The sequence below is a fragment of the Cupressus sempervirens genome, chromosome 9 (assembly GCF_028749045.1).
Source record: "Cupressus sempervirens isolate cs-2001-9-10 chromosome 9, ASM2874904v1, whole genome shotgun sequence".
Classification (NCBI taxonomy): domain Eukaryota; kingdom Viridiplantae; phylum Streptophyta; class Pinopsida; order Cupressales; family Cupressaceae; genus Cupressus; species Cupressus sempervirens.
The window spans coordinates 484,233,803-484,251,404 of record NC_143126.1 but is presented as its reverse complement, the minus strand read 5'-3'; the positions used below and the strand labels follow the sequence as shown (position 1 = coordinate 484,251,404).

The 17,602-nt window shown below is 31.8% G+C and overlaps 1 protein-coding gene across 13 annotated transcripts in view; it reads right to left on the bottom strand.

The window, feature by feature from the left end:
* Positions 1-8,465, bottom strand: part of LOC149539442 (lipid phosphate phosphatase 2-like) — a 100,281-nt gene extending 91,816 nt beyond the window's left edge. For 2 of the 13 annotated variants that reach the window (XM_089800690.1, XM_089800681.1), the window contains exons 1-2: positions 8,054-8,430; positions 7,516-7,566 (exon numbers count right to left, since the gene is read on the bottom strand). The gene's annotated coding sequence lies outside the window, so the exon portion shown is untranslated. Of the gene's footprint in view, positions 1-7,515; positions 7,567-8,053 lie in introns of all 13 variants that reach the window. The other 11 variants (XM_089800682.1, XM_089800684.1, XM_089800680.1 and 8 more) reach the window with 10 other exon arrangements.
* Between the last annotated feature and the right edge of the window lie 9,137 nt (positions 8,466-17,602).

The following is a 17,602-nucleotide window of genomic DNA, read 5'->3' as shown; positions in this document are numbered from 1 at the left end:
ACAACGATAAATATGCAAAGTCTAGAACCTCCTTATTTGCTGATTAAATATTGATTTTGAAATAGAAATGTTTACATACAATTGCCTTATAGGCTGCAGCAAATATTCAGACTAATATTCAACAATTATAATGCCTAAAATGAACAGTATGATGGAAAGAACCTGGAAGTAGTGATCTGCAGACGAAATGATAGTGTCCCAACTTTTAACTGGCAGGAGTGAGCAAGAAAACTCAATGGCAACACTGTTCATGCACTGTAGCAGCACTATTCACGATACTGTAGCAATTTCACTATTGACACACACTGTAGCAAAAATTGTTCACACGCACTATAGCAAAAACACTATTCATGCACACTGTAGCAAAATCACTCATGGGCATTGTAGCAAAAACACTATTCACGTGCACTGTACCAAAACACTATTCACGCGCACTGTAGCAAAATTACTATTCACGGGCACTTTAGCAAACACTATTCACGGCTGCATAACCGGAACTTCAAAGCTCTTATATCATGTGTAAAATCACCAATAAATCTCACTATGTTTCCTGAATGAAAGCACCCGATAATCCTCCTAACTATGTCTTTCAACAACGAAGAGAATGTTAGCAAAGAGGGGTTTCGTCCTCCAAGCTCAACAATTAGATTTCCTAGAAATCCAATAACATAATAATAATTTCATCCAAGCATATCACAACTCATTCCAGCCAAAAGAATATAAAGTCCTCCAAGAAGTCGACTTCATTTGCATAAGCAATGTGGGATAAATGAGAAACACCTTTTTAAAACAACTTTATGATAAAGTGAATTAATAAGTCTTTTATTTAATTATCACTTTATAATAAAGTAAATTAACTTCGGCATTAAAATCATATAAGAGTCAAACTCAGAATACCATGTATGATAGCACATCGGAAAGAGCTCAACCAAATCTACCAAGCCGAACACCTGAAATTCCCATATCACTTGACTCCCATTGACTTACTAAAAAATAGTAACTACTAAAAATACTGCCAAACGACCTCCCTCATCACCTCATTAGCCTACGGAAGCTCCTATCATAGGCTAATCTACTAATCCTGATGGTCACATTAAGTAGGGGACATTACAGTCCAAGACTTGCAGCTATGTTACCTGATGTTTATAAGTTGCTTCCAAAATCATATGTACTGTTACAGGATGAATTCATGCATTTAGAATGTACTTCAAGATGGTTTTCTTTTAACTACTTCCCAAACTTCTACAGGAGGGTTGAGTATTATTCTGCTACAGGGGGCTGCATTTATGATTTATCTCTCGGTGTTTTGCAGATAAGTCGATTATGATGCTTCAGACTATAAGTAATTGTTATTAAAATAATATATTTTTAGCACATCCTTTGGCAGTTGTCATCCTCTATTTGTTCTTCTGCAACTTTACTGACACATGGCAGGTGACTTGAAAGGCCGATTTACCTATTTATCATTGCTATAACAATATGATTATGACCTACAATACTTTTATATATTTTGTGGCGGACTTAAAGCATGTGGAAACAAATTAAGAAACATGATCTTTGATCCTTCTATTTAGTTAGTTGATCTATCAAGGCTTTTCTGATTGGCTGGCCAAGGCCACAATAATTCAAATTCTACTGCTTTGAATGACAACTGTTCCCTGATTAGTGTGGCTTCATTTCTTCTTGAACAGATTCAAATCCTAATCATGGTTGCAATTAACAACCCTCCAAGATCATAATAATCGTTTTGATTGTTCTTTCCACCCATGTGACATTGTTTGGCAATGGCAATATTTATTGGCCCTTTACCTTTTCTCTTGGTTTCCTTGATTTATTGGTTTATTAGTTGAATATGTGGTCATCTTTTGGGGCTATTAATTCTCTTGTTGCTGTTCAAAATAGTTCAATCACTGTGTGGGATTTTGCATTATTATTGCAATGCTGGCAGTTATTTCCTTGGTCACTTCTTTTTCACCTCTTTGGTTGGCCTCAGCAGCAGAGGGGTTTCTTGGCAGACAGCTTCTATTTAGACATGTGGCCTTGCTGAAGCATTTGGCCTTGGAAGATCATTCTCCCTTAATGGAGACTGTTAATTTCAGGGTAAGACTATTCTCTTAACCAAGGAGATCTGTCGTTTAATATTCCCTTGGTTGACGTAAACAAATCTCCCACGAGTTATAAGGGGGGGCATTCGGGAGACTCCCACTTTCAACATATTTCGAGAGAGTTTTCTCTGTCCACAAAATTGATAAAAGTTTATGTTTTTAGTATTTTACATTTAAGATTATGTGTTGCCCATGCATGTTTTTGATAAAAAGCAGCAGCAAGAGGGTGTTGGCCTGTGGTACAATCACAGCACACTAGATACACATTAACAACATACTAATAGCATCTAGAGCACAACAAAAAGTCTACCTCCAAAAGGTTTATGTTTTTAGTAATTTACATTTAAGATTCTATGTTGCACATGCATGTTTTTGATTAAAAGCAGCAGAAAGAGGGTGTTGGCCCGTGGTACAATCACAGCACACTAGATACACAGTAATAACATATTAATAGCATCTAGAGCACATAGGAGAGCAGAACAAAAAGTCCTCTATCAAAAATCAGCTTAAGAAAAATAAAGCGCTACCACCACTTATCATCAAAACTAAAGTTCAGATTACAATAGTCTAGAATAGAATACTTAGCTAACATATGAGGGCTAACAACCATAACATGCCACACGGGACTGTAATTAAACTTAACAGTCTTAGTCCTAAGGCTATAGCCCAAAAAAGTAAAAAATAGCCCCTGGGGCTAGCAAAGTTATCCAGATAACAACAAATTAAAAACCATTAGTTGCCTTTCCCCAACCGCTTCAACAATATTATATCCACCCATTCCTCGTGGAGGAACTTGAAAAGCTCATGAGCACCATCTTCCTCGGCCAGACTACCTCTAGACATCATCTCTTGGAGCAGACAAAGGGTGGTTATGGAGGCGTGCATGCCTTTGAGTAAAAATTTGTTGACATTGCTTAGATTGTTGCTTATTCCTGCCATTTCCTCCTTTAGATGATAAACCATCATCTCCAGACCTGCAATTTGGTTTTTAAACTTAACCACCACGCCACTAGAGCCATTTCTTTTCTTGAGCCCCTCTATGGCAGCATTGCTCAGGTTCATTGGCTTTGCAGTAAGAGCCTCCTTCAGAAATTTCGTACAGCCCTTTCTACTGCCGGACTGAGCCAAGGTCTCCACTCCTTCCACCAAATTTTTAATAGCCTTTTTCCCCCACTCTTTAGCTTGTTTGTTAGAGCAGCAGGTGTTATGTTGTGGGGTGTCTACATCTCCCTCAGAGTCAATATTCTGGAATCTGAATAATGTTTTTAGCTTTTTTACCAACAAAGATCAAGGGTCTCTAGGGTCATCCTTCTTCTATTATTCGTCAAAGAATCTGATGTGGGGAAGGTTTCAAAAGAGTCAAGGCTCATGGAAGGGTATTTAACACAGCATTTTCTCTCTGACCCAGAAGGAGGCCTCCTAGGACGTAGAAGGCAAGGGGTTGGGTTGTTGTTGGGTGACAATTTGCACATATATGTTTGGCGGAGGCATAGGGCAAGATGGAAGTTGTATAGCCAAAACATTAACCCCAAGTGGAGGATGACAGGATTTTTCCCCAGGGCCTTAGCTTCAGCCACATAGGCAACATTACTCTTCATAGAGTGGAGTAAAAAGAAAGGAATAGAAATCAAATCCTTGTGTCTAAGATGATTCAGGAACGAGAGATGGTAGTAGTAAAAGACACCATACCGGCCCTCTAGTGTTTAATACTTGATGATGAGCTTGCACATTGTTGGCCAGAACTCCAAGAGGTCTTTCGCACTGTAGCCGCCTTGCTTGTGAGCAAGTTTCTCACCAGGGCCACTGAACACTTCCTAGTCAAAGGTTATGCTCGCCTTCTTCCATTTACGAGCATGGTGGGGAGACCAATGGCTTTCCAAATGACATCTTCCTTGATTTCAAACAAAATGCCTTTCACTGTGACTCTTTTTTCATTCCAAGTCGCTACATATTAGTGGGATATCACCTCATCAAACGCAATCATACTCTCCATTAAGAAGAAAATTCACCCTCCTTGAAGAAGTGCGGCACCATAGGATCACTCTTGAACTCCTTGATTTTATCTAGTTCAATTCTATGTTTGTCACCACCCATATTCAAACCAGTGACAGACAAAGGAGGTTAGGCACACCAAGAGAAAACACACCACAACAAAACAAGAAACGGTTGAGCAGTTAAAAGTTTAAAGTATGCCAATGTCACTAGTACAACTCCAAGAAATAACCCCAGTTCTTGGCTAAAACCGGGTTAAAATGAGTGTAGTAGCTTAGCAAATAAGTAATCCGCCCATAAATGTTGTAGTAATTTAGGCTGTAGTAGAAATGAATGCCAAGTTGTCCATTAAGAACACATAGGTACATAGGCACATGTGAGTCTTTCGGCAATCCGTAATGTTTATCATGAAAAAAAACCCCAAATCCAAGACTTCGGGCAAATTCCTCAAATTTAATTTTTTGATATGACAACTTGAATTATTAAAGGGACCCTTCGTTTCAGGTACTGTCATGTACTCCTTGTGAAACCCCCACTTTCCCTTATATTGGAAAGGTCACATAATAAACAATAACTGCAGTTCTAGCTCATCCTTCTTGTAAACCCTATCGTTGGCTAGTTGGTTGGGATCAAGGTTGTCAGATTCAAAATTCAAAATTCAAAATTCAAAATTTTGGCGGCGAAAAAAGGAGGGTAGTGGGCCCTGTCATGCCAAATCGAAGGCATTGTGCCAAATCGAAGGCAGCCATAGCATTGGGTTTTAGCCATCATTGTCAGTCTCGTTGACAACACTCTCTTCCTACCTAAAGGTCTCGAGTAGACTTAAGGAGTTGATTGACAGCCCTCCAACGTCATAAGCTGTGAAACAAGAGACCAATAAAAACCATGGAATCCACCACATTATTCCCTTCCCTGCAGATGTGGCTTATCTTAACCTCCTCCAGGCTGCCAAGGAGACCAAGGATGTTTCTTAAGATGGTATCCACTTTCCACCCACCCTTGGAATTGCCTTTGACAGCCTCAATAATAGTTTTGGAGTCCCCCTCAATTTCAAATTTTCTACTTCCAGTTGCAATGGCAAATCTCAAACCCCACAGAAGGGCCATACCTTCAAATTGATTAACGGTGTGGTTTACAAGAGGTCCAGCAATAGAAGCTTTTGAGTGCCCTATGTAATTATATATAATGCCCCCCACCTGCCTCAACCCCGCTTCTGGCAGTCCCATCAAAGTTGAGCTTGTCCCAATTAGGTTTGGGGGGATCCATTTGGTTGCGTTCTTGTTCAAGAGTTTAGTGTTGTCGAATCTATCAAAACCTTTGTTAATGCTCCAGCCTTTGGCTATGTGGAGGTCAGCATTACTACGGAGGTGGTTTAGGCTCTTCAAACGAGCAACTAAAAGATTTTCCAACAAAAGCTCAGAACCAAGGTGGACGACCTCAACAGAGGATAGCTCACAATCTCTAATGATTCTATTGCTGTGCTCCTTCTAGATACTCCAATAGAAATGGGGGGGTATTTGTTGCCGAAGAAGATGCAGCAATGGGTGTTGGGAGGGGGATTGCCAGCTAGCGGCAAACTGCTAAATATCCGTGTTAGTTACCCGAGAGAGGTTGAGTTTAGGGAGGACCAGCTGCCAAACAGCCAAAGAGAACTCACAATGCAGAGATGGTTGATGCTTTCCTCATCCTTGTTGTAGAGGCCACATTTGTTGGCCATGCTAAATCCCTGTTTGGCCAAGTTATCCAAAGTTAGGATTTTGCCATGAAACACAACCCACCAGAAGAAGTTTACTTTGGGAATAAGCTGGGAGCTCCACACTTTTTCTTAGCAGGTCGGGTCAGCAACTTTCTTGATCAGCGAGGTACTAGCCGATTTGACCAAGAACTCCCCATTGTGAGTGTGGGACCAAAGGATTCTATCAGGGCTGTCGAACAAGGGAACTCTAGACCTTTGCAGTAGATTCAAGAGATTAGGAGAGAAAAGAGCAAGGTCAGCCCTATCAACCAGGAAAGACAGGAGGTCCATCCAATGGCCATTGCTGATGTAGGTAGCCACCAAAGTGTGGGACCAAAGGATTCTATGCATGTTGTGAGTGTGTAGGCTGAGGGATTGGCTGCCCTTAAATGGATTCCCATTAGTGACTGCATCAGCAACCAATATAACAATTTAAAGAAATACACTAGAGGATAATAGGTCAACAGTTTTTTCTGCAGTGAAGAACAGATGAAAGAGATCGAGAGCGTGTGGTACTAATTACTAAATAAATGATCACTGAAATAAAATGTTGCACAAAATATCCTGTTTGACATGAGAGATATGTGTTAATGTATTGTCCTGAAAAGCAATCACATTGAAGTTTAGTTCAGACTTCAAATTGACTTTGAACTTACATTTCTTACAATATTTCAATCCATGGTTCTGTATGAATTTATATAGCAGCCAACTATCGATAGAAAGACCAACACCTAGTATGAAATCAAATAATTAGAATGGTGGTCGATTGTCCAAACTTCAAAATTGCGCAATCCCCTATAGTTATTTTCAATCTGCTTTGGACTTTGCTCTCTTCAATGATAAAATCAATTCAGCAAACTCTAGTTGGGTAAATAATATTATGATATATACTGTCATGGTTTTATGTGTCTGTCAGATTTGCTTAAATTTCTATTTACATTTAGATTAGATGTAATGCCCCCTTTCTGAAATAGAATTCTGATAATAATTAATAAAATCAAAATATAAAAAAATAGATAAATAATAATATATAATAAATATTGTTACAAGTTAATTAAGTTTAATGAAAGGTGAAGAGGCACACAATGAAGAGATGTGACGGATGGATCAAGGAAATATGAAAACAAAATATGGAATAATCAGGTTAGAACTGAAGAAGAACTCAGAAACAATTCTGAATTAAGCAAACTCTCTGATTCAGTTGCAGTCCTAAGTCTGATAGGAGCAGAATAAAACTATAAAAATTTCAAAGCAAACAAAGAGATAAACAATAAAAAAATTCTGGGTTATAATAACAAACAGTACAATTAAATGGCAGGAAATGGGGCTCAATCCCTGCTCTCAAGCCAGCCAACGATATCCCAAAATGCTGCGCACTTATCTATTTTATATTACTGGGGAAAGCAAAGAGAGTGAAAAATTGATGTTCCTCACCCTTCTACGATAACCACACGGGAAATCTAAATTTCTCCAAGTATATATATATATATATAACAACTAATCTGATTATAAGTTATATTTCAATCCAGGAATAAGCAAAATCACAATGTTTCCGGTTTGAACCTTTCAAAATAATAACGAAGAAACCTCTCAGGAATGACTATAATTGGAGGGAAATATATATAAATCTTCTTGCAGAAGCCCCAAATTTAGCACTCAACAGCCAAACGGTGAAAACAATACCTAATTTACTGTCTGACTTGAAATCTGTTCGTTTTGCACTCAGTCCAAAACCTGTACCAGGGAAAAAAACAATAATAGACATCAACGAATCTCCTTAAAATAAACAAAGCAAACCTGGATAGTGACGGGTTTTTAAATATTTTTTAACTGGCAATAATAAAATTGAAAACAGATAAAATGAGCTTTCATAAATTGAAAACAAACAAAATGAGCTTTCACAAATTGAAAACTAACAAAATGAGCTTTCAGAAAATCTGAAACAAAGAAAATGGGCAACGACCAAATTTAATACACACAATTTACTCTCTTATAAAATTTAAACCAAACACATGCAGCACTCATAAATCTGAAACGAACAAGGCAAGCAAAGGTAAACTTAAAAATACATATATATGCGTATAATTTACAAGAAAAAAGCGGCCATCCTCAAAACTATCGATAGATTTAATATAAATCAAGATTGGACACGGATAACGTTTAGAAAAACAAAACTGAAAACTGAAAATAAGTGGGCATCTAGAAAGAAAAACATATTTACTGTCTTAAGGGCACCGAACAGAACTCTTGTAGGTTACTCCCTTTCGAGCGAACTAAATTGTTTTGAAATATATTTTTGCTCAGCACCACATTATCCTTATGTTATGAAAGTGTGTTTTCGTCCGGCTGACATATGGGTCATCTATAAATATTATTCCATTATTCATTCTTCGATTGCAGATTAAGAAATGCTGCTGAACCTTTTTTGAAACGCACGTCTCCTCTGATTCCCTCATAGCAATAATTGTGTTGCTGGCTCTAGATTTTGTCCAGTTATTTTTCATTATTTTAAATATCTCATCACGCAGATTAAGAAACACTATTGATTTTTTTAAAGGAAGGCCGCCGCCAATTCCAGCGGAGCAATTTGTGTTCTCTGCAAACTTTGAGGAGAATATGGAGTTTTTAACTATACAATCTTGGACAATTGACTCAATTTTTTATTTTTTATTTTTCATTATTTTATTTTAAAGATATTTAAAAAGTGCTATCTAGCGGCATGTTTGTGCCTTTGGATAAGTCGATAGAGTATTTGTATGGATCACTAAAGAGTTCAACATATTTTCTTATGATTTATGAAATTTTTGGTCATGAAAAAATAATGGTCAAGGTGGTCTAAAAGTGCTTCACAACAAAGGTATTTTTCAAATCCTCAAGTTATCTCTACCTATTAGATTTTCACAACACTTACATTTTCAACTTCTCAAGTTGTCATTTTAACAAACAGTGTATTGTTGATTTGATTAACTTCTGCATTTAGGTGAGTTTTTGACATGTTTTTGAAGTGGTGTAAAGCCCATTATAATTTTCTTGATTAAGTTATGGATGTGATTGTGTAAAATGAATTTATTAGTGATATTTTCTATTTTAACAAGAGATGCAATGCATCATAGTTCCTGTCTAATGCATAATGGTTGTAGAGGTGTAGATGAGTGAGAATAAGGTTAAATAGTTTTAAATTAACATTGTGAATGCATTAATTTTTGCCTAGAAATGCACTTGTGATCTAATAGGATGGCTCATATTTTGTTGTTAAGTTCTCATGTTATATTATTATATCTTTGGGCATTTAAGTCCAAGAATAAGAGGTCAAAGTCCCCAATATGGCACTAAATACTTAATATCATATTACAATCAATACATATGTTTTAGACAAATTTGCACCTTCTACATTGGCAACTTAAAATATGTGCAATGAGGAAAGATATCTATACCAATATTTGAATTATAGAACTTGAAGAAGTCATGAAGCATTTGGAGTATTAAGTTATATGTTTAAGCATGTTATGCATGCTACTAGAGAACCATAAGGAGTTGAAAAAACTCCCCCAACTATGTATTATTCTCATCTTGATTATCAAATGGAAGTTACACTATTTTTAATCATTAGATAGAGATAAATAGCATTATAGAACAATAACAACATAAATATATATGCAGAGGAAAAATGATAGCTAATATAGAGGAGGAAGAGGAAGAGAGATAAAATAGTGAGATAGAGTGATACCAACATAAGTTGTGTGTGTGTGTGTGTGTGTGTGTGTGTGTGTGTGTGTGTGAGTGAGTGAGTGTGTGTGAGAGAGAGAGAGAGGGAGGGAGGGAGAGAGAGTTAAATATAATTATTTTCTTAATAAAATAAATAGTCAAAAAAAAATCATAATTATAATAAAAACTAAAATATATTATATTTTAATTAATGAAACTAAGAATTTAATTTTTATATTAAAATTCAATATAAAAAATGAAATGTATTGAAATATAAAAATATTTTATAAGTAAAAACAATTGTTTAATTTTATACAATTAGATAAGGTTTACTATTTAATGTTTTGTATTTCCAAATTTTACATAAAATTAGGTAATTTTTAATAATAAAATAATATCTATATAATGTAATATGTACATCTGTAAATAATAAATAGACGTAATACATATAAATTTGATGTTGATGAATAAATATGATGTAATAAATAAGAAATAGAATATAACTATTTAATTTTAATACATAGTTTATAAAAGCTTAATAATAATTTATATATCTTTTTAATTGAATTATTTCTTTTTTGTGGTTATTTTTTTGATGTAAAATATAATTATTAATTTAATACTAAAATATATATTTAAGTTTTAAATATATTTAAACTAAATGATAAATTGTTTAAATAAAAATATTAATAATAATAAATTATATAATTTATAAATTGTAACACTTGTCAATTATACATATTACAAACACTATTATAAAATATAATTTAAAAATAACATTATTTAATTTATTTTTATAAAACTAAAATAATAGTAATAATTTAACTACTTTTATTATAAAATCAAAGTTTTAAAAAAAATAAAATTTCAAATACAAATATATAACATGTTGTAATTTAAAATAATAATAATAATATAATATGTTGTAATTGTATTGCTATTGAGAATTAATATTGATTAGACATGTTGTGTGAGGTGGAAGATAAAATGATTGAAAAAAAATTAAAATCTTATCAACTTGTCACAAATGTGTAAAAGATAAAGTTGTAATTAATACATGATAAAGTTCTTGGAAAATATTTGTATTTTTGTTGAAGAAAATTAATTTTCTCCCCCACCAAAAATAGTATGGATCAATAGGATGAATGAAAAATGTGATTTATAAAATAATGAAAAATTAGAAAAAGATATAAACATTTGAAGTTTCATATAATCTTTTAAATTCTTTGATTTGATTGGTCGGTGTTAATGTCATATTAGCATTGACATGAATAGTATTCCTGCCAATGGCATGAACTAATAATATTGATTAACTTATGGATATGATTGTGTAAAATAATTTTATTAGCAATATTTGAAAATATATTTCATGATTCATCATAGTGTGAAAACATTCAAAGTTTAGGGTTACTTTTTTAACTTTTTCATCGTATGATAAATTACCAAGTGTGATTTCAAATCATTGATTATAATAAAAACAAGAGAAGATAAACAAGTAAATGGTGTGCTAATGACTTGCATAATGTTTGTCTCTATGGCCTCAAAGACCTTCAATTAAGCTTGTTGGCATGTTGAGTTAGGCTCATGGTGGGGCAACACCAAAAACCCTACAAGGGATGCTACCTTACCCTCCACCGAGTAGAAAATTAGAGCTACCATTGAGTTTGGTAAATCTTGTAACTATATTGTTGAATATTTTTCCAATAGAACTTGTTTTAAAGAACACATATTTATTTATTCGATCATTATGAATGAAACTATATTGTTTTCAATTTCTTTTATCTTTTTAACTCTATAAATTTTTTAATTAAAATTAAATTTTCCAATTCTCAAAAATATTTTATTATATAATATTTATTATTTATTATAAAGTATTAAGAGTGAACTTTTAGGTTGGTTAATAGTATTTAGTATGAACTTTTATAATAAATGTGTTTTGTACAAACATAGAAATATTTCAAATGTTTTTCTAAAAAAGTCACCTTAAATCATTAATAGATTTAAATTGGTATTTAAAACTTTATTGGAGATTGTTATTAATTTCAATAAACTAGTTATTTAATCTTTTATAAGTTCAAAAAACATATCATTTTTAAAATTTAAAATTTATTTTGAAATGCTTGAGAATATTTTTATTAATAATCATACAAAAATAAAAGATAAGTTAAATGAGGTTTAATTTTTTGGTTTTATATATATATATATATATATGAAATATTTTAATTTTTAGAAAAAACATTTTGATTCAATTAAATTTTTTATAATTAATATATTAAGTTATTTAAATATTATTTAAATTTTTATTAGAATAATAATAATTCTCTAGTTTAAATTAAATTATTGAAAATATTTGAATTGTTCATATAAATAATTAAATTAGATCATAAATTTTATTTTTTTTAAATATTAGAAAATGTTGAACACTTTTCTTGATTAATAGTTGCTATCTTTATCATATTTTTTATTTTTATATTTAAAAGTTAAGTTTTTTTTTTAAAATTAATTTTATCAATCATCATAAACCATCTTGAAATGTTCTACCCAAATTTTCAACAAAGTTCCAAAAATATTCCACTTAAGCTCACAAATATTTTGTCAATCTTAATCTTTCATATAAGCAATTGGCCAAATCTGAAGTCAAAAGAATATAAAGATCAAAGGAGAGGCAAAGAAAGAAGGAAGAATTATTCAGAGGACACGAATGAAAATATAATAACTCAAATGAAACTAAGAGAACAATATATGTCGTGTCACATGGTAGGATATTGTAGGATAGACGTGTTTTATATTGACGAAGATAAAACGAACGATTTTGTGAAACGAAAAAAATTAGCTGAACAAGTCAAAAGAACTAGCAATTTTGCAAGCAAAAATCATGTGAGATTAAAAAAAAAATACCACCAGTTTGAACATGAGACATGGTTTGAGTGTGAGACATTAAATTGCATTTATGGTAAAAAGTTCTCTCCAAAGGAGAAGCCTATCGGCTTAATTATAGTAACACAATAAATATGTATTATATAATCATAATTAGTAAAATAAATATGTATTATTATTGTTATAATTAATAGGATAAATATTTATTATATGTAGCTAGAATAAACTATTATAGTTAATACTATGGTATTATATATATTATATCTGTCAATTGTTTATTTTTATAATACAATGATATATTAAATAATAAATAAATTAGATTATTTTGTTCTTTTATATGGAGTGCTTACAAACTTGATTTAATATGTTATAAGTAGATAAATTATTTTTACACTTATAAAATTTCATGAAAATGTCTATTCAATTTTAGATTATAATTTACTATCTTCTTGAAATGTGACATAGAATGTAAAATTTCATGCTTATTACATTTTGATATATGTCCATATTTAATGCACATCTTCAACCACATTGTTTGAATAGGTCAAATGAACTATTTAAAACAATTAAACAAATTCAATTTAATGCATAGAGAGAAGGAGATGGTAAAATTTAGAGATATAGATTTTACAAATGTCAATTGAATTTACTCAAAATTTCCATTACCCTTTATAAATTTAATTTCTATAATTTAATATTATGCATATGTAATACTATTTTATTACAATGTTTAATCGTAAATATGTAATATAGATTTTACAAATGTCAATTAAATTTATTAAAATTTTCACCACCTTTTATAAATTCAATTTCCATAATTTAATATTACGCACATCTAATACTATTTTATTACAATGTTTAATCTCCTAAAATCTTTCCATAAAATATGTAATATGGAGGAATTTGTGAGTCCTATAACACCTAATGCATTGAGTCAACTATAATTGAGATAACTCATTTTTACAAAAAAAAATTAATTGATAAAAAAAATAAACTTTAGAAATATTTAAATAAGCTAGAAGTAATTGAAGATGATATTTGTAAAATTAATTTGTCAATTGTGCAAAGTGAATGCAATAGTACTAGCCTACGGCAAGTATAATAAAAGGAATTGACCAAATGATAAAATCTTCAATATTTTCTTTGAAAGTATTTCACAATGAGATATTCTTATATGTAATAATGTAATCACAATTCTCTCCTTGTAATTCACCATTATTCAGTAAAACAAAATAAGAGTTCTTTTGAAATAAGAGTTTTAATAAAAAGAAAAAAAAAATTATAAGAAATGAAAGATAGATGTATTTTTTAATCAAAAATTAATTCAAAAACATTTTACTTGTACAAGAGTGTCTATAAAAGACCTCCAATCTCCCATCAATTTTTTATTTTAACTATATTTATAATAAGTTATTTTTAAAAAATTTAAATTATTATTTTAAAAAAAAATATAACATTTTTAGAAAAGTAGTTAAAAAAATCAAAAAGGTTACATTGTATTGTGTCACATTCCATTTGAATCTTTTGAAAAAGAAAGAAATCAAAAGAAAGGTAAAGTGATGTTTAGATAAAATAGGGAATAGGTATGAAATATTATTCTTATCTTGGGCCATGAATAATAATCTTTTAAAAACACCTTTAACTTAAATTTGGAGTAATGTTGTATTATATTTATGAGTTATAAATTTAGATTAATAATTTCTATCATATTCTCTTATAAATAAGATAGGGTCGTTAAAATCTAATCATAAACTTCTAATTAAAAGATTTGTTTAAGATAAGTCTTATTTGAATTAGTTAGATTTCACTTATTATATAAAGAAACAAGGATGCAAAGCGTCAAAGTTCATGCCTTAGTATAGTTTTTGTATATGACATGTAGCAGTTTAGATAGTGTTTTATACATTGGATATGCAATAGGATAAAGCAAACTATGCAATTTTTATTGTATTTCAATAATAATTTACATTAGCAAAGCATGTACTCAATTATGCTATGCAACTTGATAGAGAAAAACTATGTCTTATAGCATATCAATGCATACACATTATTTCATTATACATACATGACACAGAGAGTGTACTTGGGTATGAGACTCATGAGTATACATTGTTTGATTGCACACCTTTCTTTGTATTGACTAGTGTCTTTTGTAACTACCATTAATTGTAGCTTGATATGTCATTATAGCTATGCATGATACCTGCAAATTCCATTTTGTGCATGTTAGTATATTGTAACTATGTCTCATAATAAGTTGTTTTTAATATTTTAAATAAATGCTAATTTGTGACTAGTCATGTTTACCTTTTGTTCTAAGAAATTGTTCAATCTCCATTTGTCACAACATGATTGATGGCATTGTTCTGGTTTAATGTAAATTGACCTTTGACGGTGAAATCTCGAAAGATAAAGATGAACTTTGATTTGTCTTGTCTGTAGTCCTCAACTTTTGTGTCTTTTAGGCTTGGTAATAGTTGTTCAACAATGCACTTGTCTATTGAAGACTGGATAATTTGTTTGTTTTCAGTTGTGATGATAGTCTTTAGGTATAATGAATATACATATGGAACCTCTTGATTGCATCTATTGCAATGAGCTGTTTTGTCTTCTAACATTCCATAGTCCTCAAATTTTAAGTTGCATTGGGAACAAAATGCATGAAATGGATTTGTGAATGCATTGGCTACTTTAAGAACTCCATCAACCTGCAAGATATGTTTTGATATTAATGTAGCTTGTGTAAGAATTAATTAATAGTTGAAGTGTTGAATTATCTAAGTTTGCTTACCTGTAGTGTTGTTTGTAGCAATGCATTCAAGGCATCCAATGTTCTCTTGTCTTTTAGTGTACAGATGTATGTAGCAACCTTGTGCGAAATGTTCTATCCATGTCATTTCATCGTACAATGTTTCTAAACAACATTGCAGGAGTCTCACCTCTTTGTAATTGGATTGCTATTTGCATGGATTCTTCTTGGAATGCAGAGTTGATTTGTAGCTAGTAATTGACAAAACAATTTTATTTTTTACTTTTAGAACTTTGTACTTAATAGGAACATGACTACTATACATGTTGCATAAAAAGAAGAAGTATTTGGTGTGTTTTTTACCTGTACTTTGTCATCATCATTATTTCCATCTTTTATGTCAACAACATATTAGGATCCAGTTTGTCGTCCTGCAACTACTAATGCACCTATTGTACCAATGGCATAGGTACTTGTGCTTGTGAGTAGCTATTTGATTGTGGAGCTTGGTATGAATTTGTATTCTTGGCAAAGTTGCGGTATAGTTTCAATTGTGCTTGAATCTTGGAGCTTCAAGATGCAATCTGAATCTCCACGGTCAAAGGTTGTTTTGTGTCCTAGTTGAAATCCTGACACTATAATGGATGTTCTTGGAACTATCTTGTGTTTGTACTCTTGTACTAAGTTCCCTGTCACATTCAAAGTTATTGTCATTTCTCCTTTAGAGTCTGTCAAGTCTGCATGTAGCACCTCTCGTGTTTTGTTTTCTCTATCCAATGTTGTTGTATATACGACAAGTATGTCTCCTTCAAAAATGTTTCCTGCTTTTCTTGCATTCAAGTCTTCAATTGATATTGCATTGGGGTTTCCTAATTTTGACCTGCACAAAGTATTATGGTGTTAGTCTAGTATTGTAGTGGTTTGATATTTAACATTTCTTCAAATACTAGAAATTCATGTATTGATTTGTTATTTTTCATGTGAGAATTCATGTTATTGGAAATGAGAAAAGCTCAGTAGCTTTTTGTTGTTTGCTCTTGCTTGACATGTGTTCCCTTTCCTGTTCTTTTGCTTCCTTCCATTATTGTGCTGCACAAAAATGTAGAACATTGAAATATATACCATTATATTAGAGTTATTGTCTTTGATACATAAAACTCTTAGGTGTAAGATGTATTTGCATTCTTGTATGTGTTCTTCTATTTAATTTTGTGTTTGGTTGTCTATGTATTAGCAATCTAGAGTGGAGTATGGAACCTTATGAATGTAGCAAGGTGATCAGTCCAGTATGCTTCTGCTTTGTAATAACAACATATATTACTTGAGTTTGTCCAAATGTGATCAATTGATGGATTGTATACATTTTGTGTTTTTTCTGTGATGCAATTCATGTTGTGGTATTGCATATATTTTTGAAGATTTTCTTTCTTAGCATTTCTTTTTGACATATCAATATTGAAATCACCTACAATGTATAGATTAGTCATTGGTTTGACATATGTGGTGACTTGTTGAATAATAGTGGCATATTCTTCAATGGGTGTGTTAGGTCTTGCATAAACATTACATATATTTAGTTCATTGCTTTTGATCAAAGTTGTTATTGTAATAGATTCTATATTTGTTGTGTTATATTGCTTTATCTTTGAAATGACTAGGGTTTTGTTGGCTAGTGTCATTATACCATGTATGTGGTAGGCATTGAAGTTATTGAAATGTTGGAATTTATCATTTATTTTAGGGATTTCCATGTGTACTTCTTGAATGCACATGATGTCAGATGACATTAAATCATAGTCATTAGTTATATCATTTATGTGAGGCTTTAAACTACGTGTGTTTAGTGTGCATAATAGCATGGATGGTGTGTTATGACAACATGTATCATCATTCTCGAATTTCCATTTTGCACTTGATTCTAGGCGGGACATTTCAAGATGTATTCTCTCTTTGATTTTAAAATTTTTTGGTGTTAGAGGTTTTAAAAGGAATAATGAGTGAATTGTTTTAGTTCGTGATAGTGTTGTGTATGTTAATCCATGTTGTCTAACGCATGTGGGGTCGAAAGCCATTGCATCCATTGTAAGTCCTTGTGACCTATGTATTGTTCTTGCACATGCTATCTGTATAGGGAATTGTTTTTGTACAATAATTTTATTTTTTACTGATGTCTTTTGGATAGGTCGAATAATGCATAGTATCGGTACCCAGTCATTTTCAATTTTTTCTGTATAGCATTGTACGAGTTTCTTGTGTTGTTGCTGTCCAATTGTATTGTCATTAAATCTTATCCAAACTATGTCAAAATCATTATATTTTGTGTATGCTTTGAATATTCCATCTGATCCATTTACTAGACCATCTTTTGTGTTGTAGTTTCCTGCATATAGTTCTACCAAAATATTTGGTTTGAGATGAATTTGATGTGGAAGTGAAATT